Source organism: Mustela putorius, unplaced genomic scaffold (assembly GCF_011764305.1).
Source record: "Mustela putorius furo isolate JIRA1106 unplaced genomic scaffold, ASM1176430v1.1 tig00000480_pilon_pilon_pilon, whole genome shotgun sequence".
NCBI lineage: Eukaryota > Metazoa > Chordata > Mammalia > Carnivora > Mustelidae > Mustela > Mustela putorius.
In genome coordinates, this window is record NW_025421397.1 from 6,762,288 (window position 1) to 6,782,837 (window position 20,550).

At 34.7% G+C, this 20,550-nt stretch overlaps 1 pseudogene; it reads right to left on the reverse strand.

Moving 5' to 3' along the window:
- Positions 1-10,015: 10,015 nt before the first annotated feature.
- LOC101671298 lies at positions 10,016-19,339 on the reverse strand (annotated as a pseudogene).
- Positions 19,340-20,550: the final 1,211 nt, after the last annotated feature.

Consider the following 20,550-nt stretch of genomic DNA (forward strand, 5'->3'; position numbering starts at 1 on the left):
GGTGTGGGGGTGATATCATTGTAGTTTTGATTTGTGTTTCCCTGATGACCAGTGATGTTGAGCCTCTTTTCATCTTTTACACTATTCACTATCTCTCGATATTCAAAGGTTCATTTAATATATAAAATGAACAATGTGAATTTATGAAAGTGATACCAACAGAGAATGAGCAAGAGGCAGAGAGGAACGTGAAAGGAGGAGAGAGAGAAACATAAGGAGAGAAAGAAATGGAGAGAAAAGAAGAAAACGCAACTTCTACAGTCAAATAACTGGAGAACCATCTATATTTCAGCAGACAGTCTTCACAGAGAACATTCTTTCATTGCGTATCTAACAACACAAGACTTTCAATAAAAATTCTGTCCTGCATTGTGGAATCTCCAGGGTGAAGACGTTACATAAAACTCTCACTTGGTGAAAGCCTTACAAGTATCCCCAGTTGCCAGTGTTCTTCAATGGACCTTCAGCTCTTCCCACTGATTGGAATCACTCTCTTTCATAAATAACTATTCTTGCATGAAGTAAATAGAAAGAAAAGAGGCATTCCTAATAAGATAGTTGCACATAGATGGTTAATTGAAAATAATGCAACTTTTCTGGGGCACCTGGGTGGCTCAGTGGGTTAAAAGTCATGATTCCAGGGTCCTAGGATCGAGCCCTGTTTCGGGCTCTCTGCTTGGCAGGGAGCCTGCTTCCCTTCCTCTCTCTCTCTGCCTGCCTCTCTGCCTACTTGTGATCTCTGTCTGTCAAATAAATAAAAATAAAATCTTTTTTAAAAAAAAAGAATGCAACTTTTCTATCTACTAAGCTATTGTTAGAAAAAAATATTCAGCTTATTCATTAGGGAACTCTAAGTCTATAGAGTCTATTACTGTTTACAATATTTTGCAATGATATGAATGGTATTTTTTTTGCATATAGCAAACCACAACAAAGTTAGTAATTATTATTTCTGAAATGCCAATGATTTTTGACTTTGTATTCTACTCCATGAAATTCATTTTCCTTATATTAACATATTTACAGTAGGAGACAAATATCATATGTCTTTTATCCTGTTTTTAAACCAAGCTGTTATATAATATTTGAAAATAAAATGTAAACAATCTGATAATTTAATTTAAAAAGGCTTACTGAAGATAAAATGTAAACAATCTGATAATTTAATTTAAAAAGGCTTACTGAAGGGATTTGATATTTACATAACATTACCCTCTTTAAGAAAGTTATAGTTACATAGCTTCCAGCATTGCATTTGTGATTAAAAAGTGATGTGATATTTTATTGTAAAGACATCTATTAAAAACCCAATATTAATTAGAGCATTGTCTTTCTTAGAATTTCAACTTTCCAAATAAATGATTTTATACCTGTGTTCACAGATATTTAGAGTTCAGTCACTGTTAAATAACAATTGTTAAGAACATGAACTTCATGTTCAGTGAAGCTTGCTTCAAGTTTCAAATAAACCATTTCCTAACTGTGAGACTTCTGTTAAATTATTTAACTCTTCAACACTTCAGCTTCCTCACATGTATAGTTGGAGGATTAAATGACATAAGGCATGCATGTGAAGTATTTAGCCCACATTGCATAGCATATTACATATTCAATGATATTTGAAGGCGCCATTATTATTACCGTAAATGTAAATTGCTGGTACATGACGAATATCACTGCAAATGCATTTTTTTTTCTACTAAAAGCAACAGAGGGTCCTTGGACAACTGAGTCCCAAGAGTTTTAAAGAAATAAATACAGAACCAATGTCAGTAATATTTTCCAGATACATATAGATATAGCCTGAAATATAGTAATATTTTCCAGATGTACATATATATGTGTGCATGTACGTATACGTGTGTGTGTGTGTGTGTGTGTGTGTGTGTAGCCTGAAACTTTATTTCATGTTGTTGAACTATGATATGAAATCCCTTTCAGTATATGAAACTAGTTTCACATTTCCTCTCTCTACTGAGTCAGTTTGAAATGATTCTTTGGTGAATAAACACAAACTTTGAAGAAATATGTGGAGAATATATATATTCTATAAATACATCTTATATTGTTGTCCTTTCTCTTTTTAAAAATTGATGCATATTTGGAGATCCTGGAAAAGTAGCATTTGAAGAAAATTAAATCCAGAGGATGTTGAAAGTATGAAAGCCTAAACTCTTTACCCTAGTGTGAAAACCTTAAAGACTTTCTCTATCACCAATTTTTTTTCTTCAGAATGTTTCCTGTAGCTAAGTAGTTAGTTTAAGCATTTTTCTTCATTTGCTATGTCCTACAGTGAGTTACTGGGAAAACTGTTGTGTTTGACCAGGTTAGCTGACATTTTCAATTCAAAAAATTGAATTCTATCATTTTTTTCTAAGGTATGAAAAGGTATCCCTTATCATTTATTGCTCTTAGAACACTAATAATATACCACATCAGTGATTTATGAGTTATAACTTCAAATATATAGTCTAATTTCTACCAGGCATAACTATATGAATAAAGCAGTCAAACTAGGAAAGTATTATGACACTTTTCAAGCAAGCACTCACCAAAAAATCATTTAAATCTCACTCGAAAGTCAAATTCTTTCTTTTTCCCCACAAAGTTTCTCTCTTGCTCCCTCTCTCCAGCTATGTCTATTTCTGTTTCTCTCTCATTCTCTCTCTCTCTCTCTTTCTCACACACACACACACACACACACACGCAAATAGTATAATAGTGTGTAATGTAAAAAGTAAAAAGCAGGACTGTCTCAAATATGTTGACTCAAATGATCAATTCTATAAAGTATTCAAAGCCTTCAGTTTTGTCCATTGTGGTTCTAATTATGTCCCTCAGACTGATAATAAAGTACCAGTATGACACTAAATTTTTAGTATACAAGTGTCAAGAAAATTTTCAAAGTCAAATGAACTATAAAGCAAATTCATGTTTAGATAAATAAAGGGAATGTAACAGTCCATCATGCAGAAATGCAATTAATTGTGTTGCATGAGTAAAGAAGGTCAAAGACAAGCTGTTTGCTTTTGTCAGCATTTTGAAGACACTAAAAATTCTGCACAACCTAAATTAACCCAATCCTATTTCCTTATGGTATTACTAAATTCACACTACTTATTGTACCATAATTTTTATAATACACCTGCCAATATTGATAACACTTTATCTGTTTATAAGGAAAATATATTTTCTAAAATCACTGGAATTACATAAGCTGGAAAATATGTAGAGCTTTCTTAAAAATATAGAATTATTATTTTATCATTTTTAAAAATTTTGATTTCTTTCCCTTAAATATTATTTTAAGTCTGATCACTTTGCCTCTAAATTCACTTATGTGTATCATTTTGAAACTAATATATGTAGTATTCAATAAATAAGTGATATACATCGTTTATCGGATTTTCCAGAAGTGATTATCTGTTGTTAAACAACTCTACTTAATGTGTGAATAAATCTATTTATGTTCACATCTCAAACAGTAAATTAGAAAATCAATCCCTAAAAAAAACAAACATAGATACATGTTTGACTTGGAACTGTACACATTTGACATATCTATATATTTGTTGATGATATATATTTCATATAGGTAATACTTATGTAATGTAATATTAATGTTTATTACTATGTTATACATGCTGTACTTATTTACCTAACTGGTTAGCAATAAGTTGAAGATAAGGGCTAAAACAGAAGGGATTAAGTTCATTTAAAGATATACACTATATACACTATAACATCCCAAGTTCATTTAAAGATATACACTATAATCTAGGCTAAAATTCTCACTGACCCTCATCTTCTCATATACATCAACGAGCAAGCAAGAATATTTGGTATTTGAAAGCTTATTTTTTTTTGTATGCCCTCATCTTTATGATCAACAAACTTTAATATTTCTTGGAGACATGACTAAAACTTTACTTTTGGATATCCCAAATTGCCTAACTTATACATGGCAAGTAGTTTAGCTCCTATTAGAGATGTAAAGGAGATTAGCAAATGAGAAAGTGAAGAACAAAGATTACTTTCGAAAAGATAAGCTATATAATGTCAAGATATATAAATAAAATCTGCATACAAACCAGGGAATATTGAATACTTACAGGTCAATGTTAAGACTATGAATTCATTTTAAGTGCAATGTCTTTAGCTGAATGTCATATTTCTAACAATAGATGGGGATCAGAAGAGACTTCTACAATGCTTCTGTGTTCTTGTATTATTTATTCTTTTTCTTTTTAAATATTTAATGCTGTGAAATAGATCACTTAGAAGAATGCTTAAATCAGATATTGAAATCAATAGTTTTAAGCATATTTTTCTATACCAAACCTCTATCTTTTCTTAAGAAATAGAGATTATCATAAATAAAATTTTGCATAATTTATCATTATATAAGCCTATTAATAAATAGACTGATGTATACTCATGTAAGCAGTGTGACTTTCTTATTTTATTATGTGAATACCCTTTTAAATAAGAAAGAATTTTTACAACCTAAAATAAAACCCAAACAATCAAATATTATTTTAACTTCCATGAATTTTAAAAAGAAAGAGATGTATAAATTGTTATTGGGTAAGAACATATAATTTGAGAGCTTTTAATCAAGGACCTTTATAAATCTTATAGAATAATACAGTATTTATAAATTTTAAAGGACAAAGTTTATGTGACTAAATCTTACAAGAATATTTTTCAATCACTTTAAAGATCATTTTAATCCATTAGATAATTAGGTAGAATTGTTTTCTTTTCCCTTTTTTATTGATAGTACATTTCTAAATCTAATCTTTTGCCTGAAAGGGTAAATCTCTGAGGCTTCTTGCAATGCTTATTCGATTTTTCATAGCCTTGATAGCATATCATACATTCAAGCTTGCATATTCTATAAATTGCAAACTAAACCAAAATAACAGCCTTAAAGTAGCTGAAACCTTAATAATGGCTGTGAGTTAAACTGAATTAAATTAATGTGAATTAAATTATATTTACAAAATACATGCCATGAGTATGCATGCTTTAGAAAAACAATGTTGAACAGTAATAAATGGGAATTGTATCAAAATATATTTGAGTATCACTATAATATGTTTGCCATTTTGAATACTGAAAAATCCACATTTTTGCACATAAACTGTAAATGTATGTTCAAAACTTGTTTGTTTGGGAAATACCATGTTTTTAAAACATTGTATACAAAACATTGTTTCATTTCAAGATGTTCTTTCTACCCAAAATCTCACTGAAATAGCCTAAGGAATATAACTACGGGGGGAAAAAAAAAACCCAACAGAAGTTGGACATATTGGTTTTCATTGTGCAATTCATAGTTTAATCCAAGAATATGGACATTCAGCCTTAAAGCAAGTTCCCTTGCTATCCTGAATTGAGTCATGTAAATTTTGGATGCTCATGGCAGCAGGAGCAATAAGTGACTTCGTGAAGGGCATCATACACTTAGAACTATGTTTTCCCATAAATGATCACGAAAAGGGAATCCTTGTAATTATAGAAGGGACACATAACATATGTATGTTGTCAAAGCAATGGAAAACATACTTTTCACGTTAGATTGTAAAAGGGTATAGGGACACCTGGGTGGCTCAGTGGGTTAAAGTCTCTGCCTTCGGCTCAGGTCTTGAGCTCAGGGTCCTAAAATCGAGCCCCACATCAGGTTCTCTGCTCAGTGGGGAGCCTGCTTGCCCCTCTCTCTTCCTGCCTCTCTGCCTACTTGTGATCTCTGTCAAATAAAAAATTAAAAAATCTTAAAAAAAAGGGGGGGTATGGAATGAATTGTCAAATATTTCCTTTTCCCATTTGCCATCAACAATTCAAGATATGATTTAAAAGAGATAAAGTTGACAAGAAAGTAATATGAAGGACACAGGGGAATTTGTAGAGGGGCAAATTGAAACCTAGAAAGAGATTTAAGAAATTTAATAACCAGAATTGACAGGTAGAGCTTCTAAATAAAATTGTCTAAAATCATTGAACTTCCTTACAAGTCGCTAGAATTCCCTTAAAATACGCCTTACTTCAATCACCTACTTGGAACCATGACTTAACAAAATGAAGTTAATATCATGGGGACCTGGGTGGGTGTCTCTGCCCAGTGGGTTAAGCCTCTGCCTTTGTCTCAGGTCATGATCCCAGGGTCTTGGGATTGAGCCCCGCATCAGGCTCTCTGCTCAGCAGGGAGCATGCTTCCCTCTCTCTCTCTCTCTGCCTGCCTCTCTACCTACCTGTGATCTCTGTCTGTCAAATTAATAAATTAAAAAAAAATGAAGTTAATATTATTTTACTAAGAAATACATAAAATGCTGCTATATATATATACATGCACATTCACAACATGAATAATTGATTAGGAAAAGAGTGGAATGAAAGCCTACAAAATCTCTGACAAAACTTACAAATCTACCTACAATTCTAATTCAGGGAAGAGACCAACCACACTAAAGAGGAAAACAAGACTTAGTTGATATTCTGGTGTGCCACCAAGATAGATCACCTTAATGACCAAAGAATTTATTTAACAAATATCTAGGAAGTTTGACAACTTATGGTTTGCAACTACATACTTTTTCTGGGATTTTACTGTCTACCACAGGAGCTACTTCCCCTAAGACCATGGCCAATATCCAGGGCCACACTTTTCCAGTGACTTATTGATGGGCAGATATAATAGTAGCTCTATCTAGTTTTTCCAATTCAGGATATTTTTTAAACACTATTTTAGCTTAAAAGCACCATTTAGGGAAGTGACTACCTAAATTATTGGGAAGGTGACTGCTGGATCCTATGATGTTTCTATGTTTAACTTGATAAGAAATTACCGAACTGTCTTCCAAAGTGGCTGTCCAATATGCATGCTTACATATGATGAATGAGAGTTCCTGCTGTTACACACCCTTGCCAACATTTGATATTTTCAGTGTTTAGGGTTTTAGCCATTCTAGTAGGTAACTAGTGGGAATTTCTTAATTTGTTTTAACATTTCCTTAAGGAAAATCATGTTGACCAATGTTTGTGTCCCTTTTCTATACTGATTCTTAAGTTTTTTTTTGTTGTTGTTGTTGTTGTTTTTTTAACAAAAGGTCTGTTCAGACTTTCTGTTTTTCTCTTTGGGCTGATTTTTTAAAAGACCCTTTTCTATACTTTGGTACTATTTATTTTTATTTCCTTGTGTTTTAGAGGAAAAAAAGAGAGAATGGATTAGAGAGCAAAGAGAGAACAAAAGATAAATAGTATATTCTACTTTTAAAAATATGTGTCTTAAATTCCTCAAATAAATGAACACTTCCAAAATTCCCTAATATCTTATAGTAGTATTTCTTAAAATGCATATATAAAAAGAAATACTTATTATTTGCCAAATGTTACCTATCTTTAAAGTGACAAATAATATGACTGTCAAATTGCAGTAAGCAATAGATGGCAAAAACAGGCAAAATACTTCATTTTTTTCTCTCATATTTTCATATTTGCCTAATTCCTCCTTTATTCTGAAAACATTGTTATTAGTATTCTAATTTTATTTTTTTTCTGCATCTATCATGCATTTAAGGTAGAACAGCAGTTGTTCTTTCAGTACTAAGAAAAATAAATTTCTAAAAAACTTTGTTAGCATCCTACATTAAGCCTTCTTCCATTTCCTACTATCATCTAAGTACCCCATGTTAGTATGTCCTACTATCCCAACTCCCTTCTTCAATCTGCTACCACTACATTTCAAACTATTGTAATAAGCAGCACATAACATGAAACCTACCTTTTTAATAAAAATTTAAGTGTACAGTATTGCTAAAGATAAGCACAATATTATACAGTAAATTCTGGAACTTTTATTCTTTCATGGCTGAAATTTTATACTCACTGAATAGCAACTCTCATTTATCCTTCCCCCCAGTTACTAGCAACCAACATTCTATTTTCTGCTTCCATGATTTTGACCATCTTAGATAATTCCTATGAGAGGAATTATGCATATTTACCCTTCTGTGACTGGCTTATTCACTTAGCAGAATGCCCTCAAAATTTATCCATGTTGTAGCATATAACAGGATTTTATAATGGCTAAATCATATCCTATTATAAGTATATTCCACAGTTTTCTTTTTCTAATCATCTGTCAATAAGAAATCTGAGTAGTTTCTACTTGTGGGATACTGTGAATAATGGTGCAATGAAAATGGGAAAGCAAACATCTCCTCAAGATCATGACTTCAGTTCTTTTGGTTAAATACCCAGAAGTAGGGTTGCTAGATCACATGGTAGATCTATTTCTAATTTTTTGAGGATCCTCCAGACTATTTAACGCAGTGGCTATATCAGTTTGCATTTCCACCAACAATGTACAGAGTTCTAATTTTTCCACATTTGCCAACACTTATTTTTTTTATTTTTATGTTTGTTTTGTTTAGTAATCGCAAACTCAACCGATAAAGGGTTAATCTAGTTGTGTTTCTGATTTGCATTTTTCTGATAACTAGTGAAGCTGACCATCTTTTCATATACTTGTTAGCCAATTGTATGTATTCTTTGGAGAAGTGTCTTTATTCAAGTCATTTGACCATTTTTTTTAAGAGATTTTATTTATTGATTTGACACAGAGAGAGAGATCATAAGTAGGCAGTGGCAGACAGAGAGAGGGGGGATGCAGCCTCCCTGCTGAGCAGAGAGCCCCATGCAGGATTTGATCCCAGGACCCTGAGATCATGACCTGTGTTGAAGGCAGAAGCTTAACCCACTGAGCCACCCAGGCACCCACATTTGACCATTTTTGATGGTGTCATTTGTTTACTTTGCTATTGAGTTATATGAATTCTATATATAAGCTGAGTATTAACCTCTTATCATAGGTATGGTTTGAAAATATTTTCTCCCATTTAATTTTATTGATTTTTTTCCAACCTGTTTTTTTATTCTGTTGATTTCTCCTTTGCCACACAGAAGCTTTCTGTTTGATATAGTCTGACTTATCTATTTATACTTTTGCTGCCTGTGCTTCTGATGTCCCACCCAAGAAATCAGTGCCAAAACAAATGCCATGAAGCTTTGCTTCTTGAAATCTTTAATTTGACTTGATAACTATGTATGATGTAAAATGAAGATCCAATTTCATTCTATAGCATGTATATACCCAGTTTTCCCAGAATCATTGCTGAAGAGACAATTTTCTCCCCACTGTGTGCTCCCTGTTGTGGCAATCTTGTCAAAAATGTGTAGAAGACCACGTTTGTGTGGATTTATTTCTGAGTGCTCTATTTTGTTCCACTGGTCTACACATCTGTTTTTGTCCAGTATCATATTGTTTTAATTACTGTAGCTCTTTTGTACGTTTTTAAAACAGGAGGTGCGTGTCCTCTAACTTTCTTGTTCTTTGTCAAGATCATTTTGGCTATTCAGAGTCCTTTTTAGTTCCATATGAATTTTAGGATTTTTTTTTCTTTTTTTGTGAAAAATGCCATTGAAATCATGATAAAGATTGCATTGAATCTGTATATTGTTTTGGGTAGTATAGACATTTTAATAATAGTAAATCTTCCAATTCATGAATACAAGATACCTTTCCATTTATCTGTGTCTTTTAAAAATTATTTTCAGCGTGTTTGGTAGTTTTCAGTTTGCATGCCCTTTGGCTCCTTGGTTGTTTATCCCTAAGTATTTTATTCTTTTTGATTCGATCATAAATGGGATTTCTTTTTTCCTTCCTCCCTTGCTTCTTTCCCTCCATCCTTTCTTCCTTCCTTCCTTCTTTTGAAACTTCTTCAACAGTATGAGCTGGTCCCTTGGTTTTTAAACTCAAGTGTCTCACTGTCAAATGACAGCAGCAGTGTTGCAGGAATTGTCAAAATCTCAGAATTGTCAGTTACTAAAAGCTTGCAAAACACTTTCAAAAAGGTAAAAGTTCTTCCAATATTTTGTTGTCATTATTCTTAAAAAGGAGTCATTCATCTCCCTCACACAGTCCATTTTTGGCTTGTCCTTTGTCCTGGCTACATCATGGTAGGGTCTCTGATGATACTATGTCCAGGAGTTGCCAGTGACAGCCATCAGTGCATCCTACAGGTCTTTCCTCCATGAACTCCTTGTTGGCCTCAATCACATCCAGATGTAGCATGGGGTCTTCCAATGTGTAATCCCTAACTTCTTGATATCCCTACACAGTGCTCTGGGTATAACCATACTAGGTATAGCCATAGCTGTAGCTGCTTGTATTCTGGTAACTATAACAGTTCTTGCATTACTGGTAATAGTGATTGCAGCTGTAACTGTAAATCTGACTATACTCCACTGACATCATTTGGCTTGCTTTGAGGATTGCCATGCTCAGCTGCACTGGTTTAGGCTCCAGGACGACTGTTCCTTGGCAGTCAGTCAAGGCTCACTTCTGTTCCAGTTCATCTGTGGTTTTCACAAAACCATAGTCTTTAGACACAGCTGTTTGGAGGCAAAATCACCTTGCCTCCCTAATAGGAGGGGTAAACTTTGATGAAGAATTCATATAGCACATCATCATCCACATCTGGGGTCAGGTCCCCCGCAAAGAAGGAATACTCAAGGCTGTTATCTGGTTGTTTCCTATAAGTGGCATAGCTCAGTTTAAAATGTTTTGCCTTAGACAAAGCATCTTCTTTTCTCTAAGCCACCTTTTTCTCCCGTATAAAATGAGGGGTTGCACAGATGACCATTAAGGGCTTGCCAGCTCTATGGTTCTACGAGCCCAGGTGTGCCAGCTTAGTGCAGCTATAAGCTAAGTAAAAGTGTGGGTACTAGAAAAGGTTTCCCATTAACTTTGTGAAAACACTACTTGGTTACACCCAACTCTCTGAATTCTACAGAGCAGTAGCCAGCCGAGATTTCAGTGAAACGGTTTTGGATAATTCTGATGCTCATCACAGTGTCCTCCGTGGTGGCAGAGGTTCTGGAGATGAAATTCTCATTTATGCAGGGCTCCACTCATTCATGCACAGACTGGCCATGCCTGGAGCCTGTGTGGGATTTTATAGGCTGAGAAGGCTGGCTTAGGCTCCAGACTGCAGGGTAAGAAATGAGATTGTTTTCTTAGTTCATTTTGTTAGATGATTCATTATTAATGTAGAAGTATGCAAATTATTTCTGTATCTTTATTTTGTATCCTTTGACTTTACTGAATAGGTTTATTAGTTCAAACTGTTCCTTTTGTGGACTCTTCATGGTTTTCTATGTATTAGTTCATGTCATCTGTGAACAGAGACCATTTTAGTCTTCCTTTCTGATTTGGATGTCTTTTGTTTTCCTAGACTAATTAATTGCTCTGGCTAGGATTTCCAGTGCTAGGTGTTTTGCTTTATTTTATTTTAGTTTAGTTTTTAAATTTTTCATTTATTTTTCATCATGACAAGTATATTCTTTAAGCCCTATGCCTCAGACACCTGGGTGGCTCAGTTGGTTAAGCAACTGCCTTCAGCCCAGGTCATGATCCTGGAGTCCTGGGATTGAGTCCCACTTTGGGTTCCCTACTCTGTGAGGAGTCTGCTTCTCCCTCTGACCCAACCCCCATGCCCTATCTACTCCATCCTCCCACCCACCTCCCCTCTGGTAACCATCAGTTTGTTCTCTATAGTTGAGAGCCTATTTCTTGGTTTGTCTTTCTTTTCTTGTCCTTTACTCCTTTGTTTTGTTACTTAAATTCTACATATGAATGAGAGAACATGGTGTTTGTCTTTCTCTGACGGACCTTATTTACCTAAACATTATACTTTCTATTTCTATCCATGATGTTGTAAATGGCAAGATTTCATTCTTTTTTTTTTATGCTTGAATTATATTTTTATGTGTAAATATAGGAATATATATTTATACATATTCTGTGGTATATACATATGAATACATATTCACAAATATATACGAAATATATATATATTATATATGTGATGCATATATATAACCTCTTCTTTAGCCATTCATCAACAGATGGACGCCTGAGCTGTTCTCAAAGTTTGGCTATTGTAAATAATGATGCAATAAACATAGGTGTACCTGTATCCCTTTGAATTAGTATTTCTATATTTTGGAGATAAATGCCCAGTAGTGCCATTTCTGGTCCAAAGGGTAGTTCTATTTTTAATTTTTTGAGGAAGATCCATACTCTTTTCCACAATGGTTGTACCAATTTACATTCCCACCAACAGTGTATGAGGGTTCCTTTTGTCTACATTGTTGCCAACATTGATTGTTTCTTGTGCTTTTAATTTTAGTCATTCTGATAGGTGTGAGGTGACATCTCATTGTGGGTTTGATTTGCATTTCCCTGGCGATGAATGATGTTGATCATCTTTTCGTGTATCTCTTGGCCCCTTGGATGTCTTCTTTGAAGAAATGTCTGTGTCTTCTGCCTGTCTTTTAATTGGATTATTGGTTTTTTTGGATATTGAGTTCTATCGGTTCTTTGTATACTATGGATACTAACCCTTTATTGGATTTGTCATTTGCAAATAACTTTTCCCATTCCAGAGGTCTCCTTTTAGTTTTGTTGATTGTTTCCTTCTCTATGCAAAAACTTTTTGTTTTTGTGCAGTCCTAATAGCTTATTTTTGCTTTTGTTTCCCTTGCTTTGGGAGACATATCTAGAAAAATATTCCTATGGCCAGTGTCAGAGAGCCTACTGCCTGTGCTCTCTTCTAGGACTTTTATAGTTTCAGGTCTCACATTTATGTCTTTCATCCATGTTGAGTTTATTTTATGTATGATAAAAGAAAGGGGCCCAGTTTCATTCTTTTGTATACAGGTGTCCATTTTTCCCAGCACCATTTGTTGAAGAGATTTCCCCACTGCATATTAATTCTTCTTTTGTCAAATTGTCTATATAATTGACTATATAATTGTCAGTTTATTTCCAGAATGTCTTTTCTATTCCACTAATGTGTATGCCTATTTTTATGCCAGTACCATATTGTTTTAATCAATACTTCTTTAAAATATAACTTGAAATCTGGAATTACAATACCTTCAGTTTTGTTTTTCTTTTTCAACGTAAGTTTGACTACTCAAGGTCTATTGTGGTTCCCTACAAATTTTAGGATTATTTGTTCTGATTCTGTGATAAGTGTTGTTGGTATTTTGATAGGAATTGCACTAAATCTGTAGATTGCTTTGGGTAGTATAGATATTGTAATGATATCTGTTCTTCCAACCTATAAGAATGAAATGTCTTTCTATTTTTTTGTGTTGTCTTGAATTTCTGTCATCGGTGCTTTATGGTTTTCAGAGTATAGGTCTTTTACTTTTCGTTAAGTTTACTCCTAGATATTTTATTGTTTTGGTGCAACTGTGAATGGGATTGTTTTCTTAATTTCATTTTCTACTGCTTTATTAATAGCATATAGAAATGGGACAGATTCCTGTATATTGATTTTGTATCCTTTGACTTTGTTGAATCCGTTTGTTAGTTTAGTACTTTTTTGGTGGAGTCTTCAGTGTTTTCTTTAAATAGTATCATGTCATTTGTAAATAGTGATAGCGTTATTTCTTCCTTACCAATTTGGATGCTTTTATTTCTTTGGGTTGTCTGATTGCTGTGGCTAGGACTTCCAGTACTATTTTGAATAAAAATGGTGAAAGTGGACATCCTTATCTTGTTCCTGACCTTAGGGGAAAAGTTCTCCATTTTTTGACCATTGAGTATGATGTTGGCTGTGGCTTTTTGATATATGGCCTTTATTATATTGAGATATGTTCCCTTTAAAACCTACTTTGCAGAGGATTTTTCATGAATGGATGTTGTATTTAGTCAAATGCTTCTCTGCACCTGTTGATATGATCATATGGTTTTTATCCTTTCTCTTCTTGAAGTGATGAATCACATTGATTGTTGTGTGAATATTAAAGTACCCTTGCACCCTGGGAATAAATCCCATGTGTTGTGGTGTATGATTTTTTTTTAATATACTGTTGCATTCAGTTTGCTAATATTTTCTTGAGGACTTTTGAATTTATATTCATGAGACATTGGCCTGTAGTTTTTTGTTTGTTTTTTGTAGTATCTCTACCTGGTATTGGTAGCAGGGCAATACCAGACCCATAAAATGAATTTGCAAGCCTTTCCTTCCTCTTGTATGTTTTGGGATCATTTAAGAAGAATTAATTCTTTAATTGCTTGTTAGAATTTGTCTGTGAAGCCATCTGATACTGGACTTCTGTTCATTGGGAGTTTTTTGATTACCTATTCAATTTCATTGCTGATGATTGATCTGTTCAAATTTTCTATTTTTTCCTGCTTTAGTTTAGGTAGATTATATTTTTAAGGGAAATATCCATTTCTTCTAAACTGTCCAATTTATTGACATATAGGTTTTCATAATATTCTGTTAAAATTGTTTGTATTTTTGTGTGGTATTGGTTGTCATTTCTTCTCTTTCATTAGTAATTTTGTTTGAGTTCTCTCTCTCTCTCCCTTTTAATGAGTCTTGCTAGAGGTTTATCAATTTTGTTGAATTTTTCAAAGAGCCAGATCCTGATTGATTTATTGTTTTTATTTTGCTTTGTCTTTTGTTTGTTTGTTTTACTTTTGTGTATCATTTATTTCTGCATTAGATTTTATTGGTTCCTTCCTTTTATATATATATATATATTTTTTTTTTAATAATTTTTTATAAACATAAATTTTTATCCCCAGGGGTTCAGGTCTGTGAATCACCAGGTTTACACACTTCACAGCACTCACCAAAGCACATACCCTCCCCAATGTCCATAATCCCACCCCCTTCTCCCAAACCCCCTCCCCCCAGCAACCCTCACTTTGTTTTGTGAGATTAAGAGTCACTTATGTTTTGTCTCCCTCCCAATCCCATCTTCTTTCATTTATTCTTCTCATACCCACTTAAGCCCCCATGTTGCATCACCACTTCCTCATATCAGGGAGATCATATGATAGTTGTCTTTCTTCGCTTGACTTATTTCGCTAAGCATGATACGCTCTAGTTCCATCCATGTTGTCGCAAATGGCAAGATTTCATTTCTTTTGATGGCTGCATATATTCCATTGTGTATATATACCACATCTTCTTGATCCATTCATCTGTTGGTGGACATCTAGGTTCTTTCCACAGTAACAGTCACCTTACAGACAATACAATGGCACTAAATTCATATCTCTCAATAGTCACCCTGAATGTTAATGGGCTAAATGCCCCTGTCAAAAGACACAGGGTATCAAAATGGATAAAAAAACAAAACCCATCTATATGTTGCCTCCAAGAAACTCATTTTAAGCCCGAAGACACCTCCAGATTTAAAGTGAGGGGGTGGAAAAGAATTTACCATGCTAATGGACATCAGAAGAAAGCAGGAGTGGCAATCCTTATATCAGATCAATTAGATTTTAAGCCAAAGACTATAATAAGAGATGAGGAAGGACACTATATCATACTCAAAGGGTGTGTCCAACAAGAAGATTTAACAATTTTAAATATCTATGCCCCCAACGTGGGAGCAGCCAACTATATAAACCAATTAATAACAAAATCAAAGAAACACATCAACAATAATACAATAATAGTAGGGGACTTTAACACCCCCCTCACTGAAATGGACAGATCATCCAAGCAAAAGATCAGCAAGGAAATAAAGGCCTTAAACGACACACTGGACCAGATGGACATCACAGATATATTCAGAACATTTCGTCCCAAAGCAACAGAATACACATTCTTCTCTAGTGCACATGGAACATTCTCCAGAATAGATCACATCCTCGGTCCTAAATCAGGACTCAACCGGTATCAAAAGATTGGGATCATTCCCTGCATAGGTTCCTTCCTTTTTCTAGGTTTGATTTTTGTTTGTTGTTCTTTTTATAGCTCCTTTAGGTGCACGGATAAGTTATTTATTTGAGTTTTTTTGTTTGTTTATTTATTTTTTTGTTTTGTTTTGTTTTGCCTCTTGAGATAGGCCTGTGTTGCTATAAACAAAACAAAACAAACAAACAAAAAAACTTTGCTGCATCTCAAAGATTTTGGACCACCATGTTTTCATTTGCGTTGTTTCCATGTAATTTTTTATTTCTTTGATTTCTTGGCTGACCCATTCAAATAACATCCAAGTGTCTGTGCTCTTTCCAGATGTTTTCTTGTGGTTGATTCATAATTTCATAGCATTGTAGTCAGAAAAGATGCATGCTATGATATCAGTCTTTTTTAATTTGTTGAGCCATGTTTTGTGGCCTAATATGTGATTTGTTCTGGAAACTGTTCTGTGTGCACTTGAAAAGAATGTGTATTCTGTGGTCTTAGGATGAAATGTTCTGAATACATCTGTTAAATCCATGTGGTCCAGTGTGTTCAAAACCACTATTTCCTTGTTTTTCTGTTTGGGGTATCTGTTCATTGATGTAAGTGAGCTATTAAAAGTCACCTACTATTATCATATTACTGTCAATAATTTATTTTGTTTGTTATTAACTTTTTATATATTTGGGTATTCCCATTTTGGGTGCATACATATTTACAATTGTTATAACTTCTTATTGTATTGTTCCCTTTATTATTATGTAGAGTCCTTCTTTGTCTCTTATTAGAGTCTTTTTTTACAGTCTGTTTTGTCCAATATAACTACTGCTACCCCAACTTTCTTTCGGCATCCATTTGCATGATACATGTTTCCCCACCCTCTCACTTTCAATCTGCATGAGTCTTTTGGTCTGAAATGAGTCTCTTACAGCATGTAAATGGGTCTTGTTTTTGTTTTTTATACACTCTGTCACCCTATCTCTTTTGATTGGAGAATGTAGTTCATTTACATTCAAAGTAATTATGATAGATATGTATTTATTCCCATCTTGCTAATTGTTTTGTGTTTCTTCTATAGATTTTCTCTGATCCTCTCTTCATTTGCTCTCTTTAATGGTTTGTTGGCTTTCTTCAGTGATGTACTTTGATTCTTTTGTATATATATTGTTGGTTTTTGACTTGTGGTTACCATTAGGTTTGTACATAATGTCTTTTGCACATAGCAGTCTACATTAAGTTGATGGTCACTTAGGTTTAGACCCATTCTTTACTCCTCTCCCTTCCACATTTTAGATATATGGTGTCACATTTTACATCCTTTTATTACATGAATCCCTTGATTAATATTTTTACCAAAATATTTATTTTACTTTTTTTTTAATTTTTTTATTTTCATACTCTCACTTATGGTCTTTCTTTCCACTTAAAGTCCCCTTTAGTATTTCTTGTAGGACGGGTTTGGTGATCATGAACTCCTTTAGTTATTGTTTGTCTGATAAACTCTTTATCTCTCCTTCTATTCTGAAGATAGCCTTTCTGGGTGGAGTATTATTGCCTGCAGATTTTTCCCTTTCAGCACTTTGACTATATGATGCCACTTTCTTTTTTTTTTTTTTTTAAGATTTTATTCATTTATTTGACAGAGAGAGAGGGAGAGATCACAAGTAGGCAGAGAGGCAGGCAGAGAGAGAGAAGGGAGAAAGCAGGCTCCCTGCTGAGCAGAGAGCCCGACTTGGGGCTCGATCCCAGGATCCTGAGATCATGACCCAAGCCAAAGGCAGAGGCATCACTGAGCCACCCAGGCACCCCATGATGCCACTTTCTTATGGCCTACAAAGTTTCTGCTGAAAAATCTGCTGATAGCCATATGGGGTTTTCCTTGTATGTAACTGTCTTCTTTTGCTGCTTTATTTTAATCACTATGTGTCTCAGTGTGGACTTCCTTGGGCTGAATTTTGACAGGGGGGATTTGTCTGTATCCTGGATCTGGATCTCTGTTTCTTTTCTCAAATTAAGGAAGTTTTCAGATATAACTTCTTCAAATAAATTTTCTGGCCCTTTTCCCTTCTTCTGAGATTCCTATAATGTAAATATTATTACCCATGACAGAGTCATTTGGTTCCCTAAGGCTATTATCAATTTCCTTAATCTTATTTCCTCCCCTTTGGTCATTACTCTTTCAGTCTGTTAATTTGTCCTTCTGAGCTTGCTATTTATTCTGTCAAGTGGATTTTTTATTTCATTTATTGTGTTATTGATCTCTGATTGGTTCTTTTCATCTCTGTTAAGGGTCTCACTGATGTCTTCCACTCTTTTCTCTAGTCCAATATCTTTTTTTTTTAAGATTTTATGTATTTATTTTACAGAGATAGAGATCACAACTAGGCAAAGAGTGAGGTAGAGAGAGAGGAAGTAGGATCCCTGCTGAGTAGAGGTCCCAATGTGGGGCTTGATCCCAGGACACTGAGACCATGACCTGAGCTGAAGGCAGAGACTTAACCCTCTGAGCCACCTAGTTCAGTGTCTTTTTGATCATTACTTAAAGTTCTCTATCAGGCATACTACCTGTATCCATTTTACTTTCTTCTCTTACTGTGGTTTGGGCCTGCTCTTTCACTTGGGAGATGTTTTTGTCTCCTCATTTTGTCTGACTTCCTCTGTTTCTCTGTGTTATGAAATTCAGCTACTTTTTTTGCTCTTCACAATAATGATCTTATGAAGAAGAGGTCCTGTAGTGCCTTTCAGTGCAGTGTCCCCTGTTCCCCAAGACTTGGCACTTCTGGGAGTGTCTCCCATGTGTGGTGTGGTATGTGCTCTTCTCTTGAGTCTTGGCCTTCTTTTCCTTTGGTCCAGCTATCTGCTGAGTTTCTTTGCCTATTGTGGATAGCAATGTGTGCATTGGTTTGCTTACAAAGGGAGACCTACACCTACCACTTTCAGAACTGAGGTCCTGCAAAATACATGAGTCAGGTGATGAGTTGTTGGCAGGATTTGTGCTTGTCTTTGGGGCCTGCAGTGCTGGGTCTCAGATACCCGTGACTGGGGAGGGTGGTTTCAGCTTGGTGCAAGCAAGTTAGGTGAGGAGTATGGGTCCCATTTTAGTTCCAAGTTGCTGGAGGGTGGAGGGAGAATGGCACTTGCTAGCTCCTTTGTTCCTGGATGGGTATCCCCAAGACCCCTGTCTCTCCAGGCTATGCTCTGAAGTGAGCAAGTCATTCTTCCTCCTATCTGCTCCCAGTGTTTTTCAAATTGCTATTTCTATGTTGTATATGCAGAAGCTGTTTGTTGTTTGTCTCTCTAAGTGCAGGAACTCCACTTCTTAATGCCCTCTGGGCTCTCCCAGAGACCAACTCACTGATTTCTAAAATTCCAGGCTTTAAATCCTGCTGGTTTTAAGAACTCATGAAATCCAGACCCTCACGTTCCAAGGCAAACATTACAGAGATTTGTCTTTCCCGTTCAAGGGCTCTCTGGTATGAAAGTCTATTTTCTGCCCTTCTCCATACTGCTGACTCCTTCCCCAATTGTGGATAACCATGGTCTACCTTCTTCGACATGGCCTCTTCCTTGCCTTTTGCTGTGGAGTTTGTTCTGCCAACCTTCAAGTTATTTCCTAGCTTATTTATGCTGATATAGTTATTATCTAGTTATACCCATGGGATGAGGTAAAGTTAGAGGGCTCCTACTCCACCTTTTTCCTAGTTGACCTCTTCCAGTGCTGTGTTTAATAAAAGTGGTGAAGTAGGTATTCTTACCTTATTCCTGTTGTCTGAGGAAAAACTCTCAATTTTTGTGGGCTTGTCATATAGTCTTTATTAGATTAAGATCATTTCTTTTCATTCCAGTTTGGTGAGTGTTTTTATTATGAAAGAGTCTTTAAGTTTGTCAAATGATTTGTTTGCATCTATGAGAAGATCATGTGATTTTCATCTTTTGTTCTACTGATGTAGTATATCATATTATATGATTTTGGTATGTTGAATCATTCTTGTATCCAAGGTATAAATCCCACTTAGTCAAGCTGTATGATCCTTTTAAGGTGCTACTGAATTCAGTTTGCTAGTATTTTGCTAATGATTTTGCATGTATGTTTAGCAGGGACACTGGCCTGTAGTTTTTTCTATAATGATTTTGAGATGGTTCTCAATCAGGGTTATTTTGGGCTTTATAAAATGAGGACAAAAATAACAGAAACAGGAACGTTTCTGTTAATTTTCTGGGAGAATTTGAGAAGAACTGGTGCTAATTCTTCTTTAAAAGTTTGGCAGAATTCACTAGTGAAGGCACCTGCACTTGGGCTCTTTGTTGGGGGATTTTGGATTACTGATTTAATCTCTTTATTAGTCCCAGAAACTTACTGATTCTTTTTTTTAATATTTTCTATTTTTTTGTTGAAATTCTCATTTTGTTTATCCATTGGTTTCACAAACTTGTTGAGTATCTTGTGATGGTTATTTCAAATTCTTTTTCAGATAATATACATACATATACATATATATATTTAAGATTGATTTCTGGAAACTTATATTTTACTTTTGATATGGCCATTTCCTTCTTTTTCCTTCACATGCCTTATAATTTTGTGTTGGTATCTATGTATTTGAAAAAATAGCCACTGCCTTGGTACAGGAAATGACTTTCACCAATCAGCTTAACTAGAGATTCTGGAGGCCTCTCAAACTATGGATGTGTCTCCTCTGGACTTGTGCAGGTAGATTCTTATTAGAGGGATTGGCTGACTCCTTCCTTCTCTCCTTCCTTCCTTCTT